Here is a 642-nt window from a genome sequence, read left to right as displayed (position 1 = left end):
TATGGGGCTGTGTGTGTGTTCTCTGAGTGCTTCTGTGTCTCCTTTGTAATGCTCCTGGGTGAGAAGTCTGTCTCTTCTCTGTGTGTCTGTCTCTGATGTCTGTGTGTCTTTCTTCTCTATCACCATGTTTGTGTCTCTACTCGTGAGTGGCTGTAGGTGTGTACGCCCTATGTGTGCTTAGTCAATCAGTCGTGTCCAACTCTTTGCAACCCCATGGACTGTAGCTCGTCAGGCTCCTCTGTCCATGAGGATTCTCCAGGCAAGAATACTGGATTGTGTGTCCTAAGGGTATTTCCTTTGGTGCAAGCAAATGCTCCTTTGTTTCTTCTTCAAAAAGTTTTAGGTGTATTTTCTGGATTTCCTCTTTGTAATGATAGTAAATGTACTTTCTGCATCCCTGTTTCTTCCGTTTGTGTGCCTATATGTGTGTTCTCCGTGCACATCTTCCCTGACTTAATTTGTGTAAATAGTTGTGTATACACAGCTGTGTCCACCTGTTTTCCTGAGTGCAGTTGTGCATGTATCTGTGACTACGGCTTCTCTGTCTCTACAATCGTGTCTGGCTGTGCGTACCTCTCTCTGTGACCACAGCTGTATGTGGTCACAGTTCATACACAAGTTCACATGCACAGAAGTATCACT

This window comes from Bison bison, unplaced genomic scaffold (genome assembly GCF_000754665.1).
Source record: "Bison bison bison isolate TAMUID 2011002044 unplaced genomic scaffold, Bison_UMD1.0 scf7180017852638, whole genome shotgun sequence".
In the NCBI taxonomy this organism is placed as follows: Eukaryota; Metazoa; Chordata; class Mammalia; order Artiodactyla; family Bovidae; genus Bison; species Bison bison.
Note: the sequence above shows the minus strand (reverse complement) of the source record.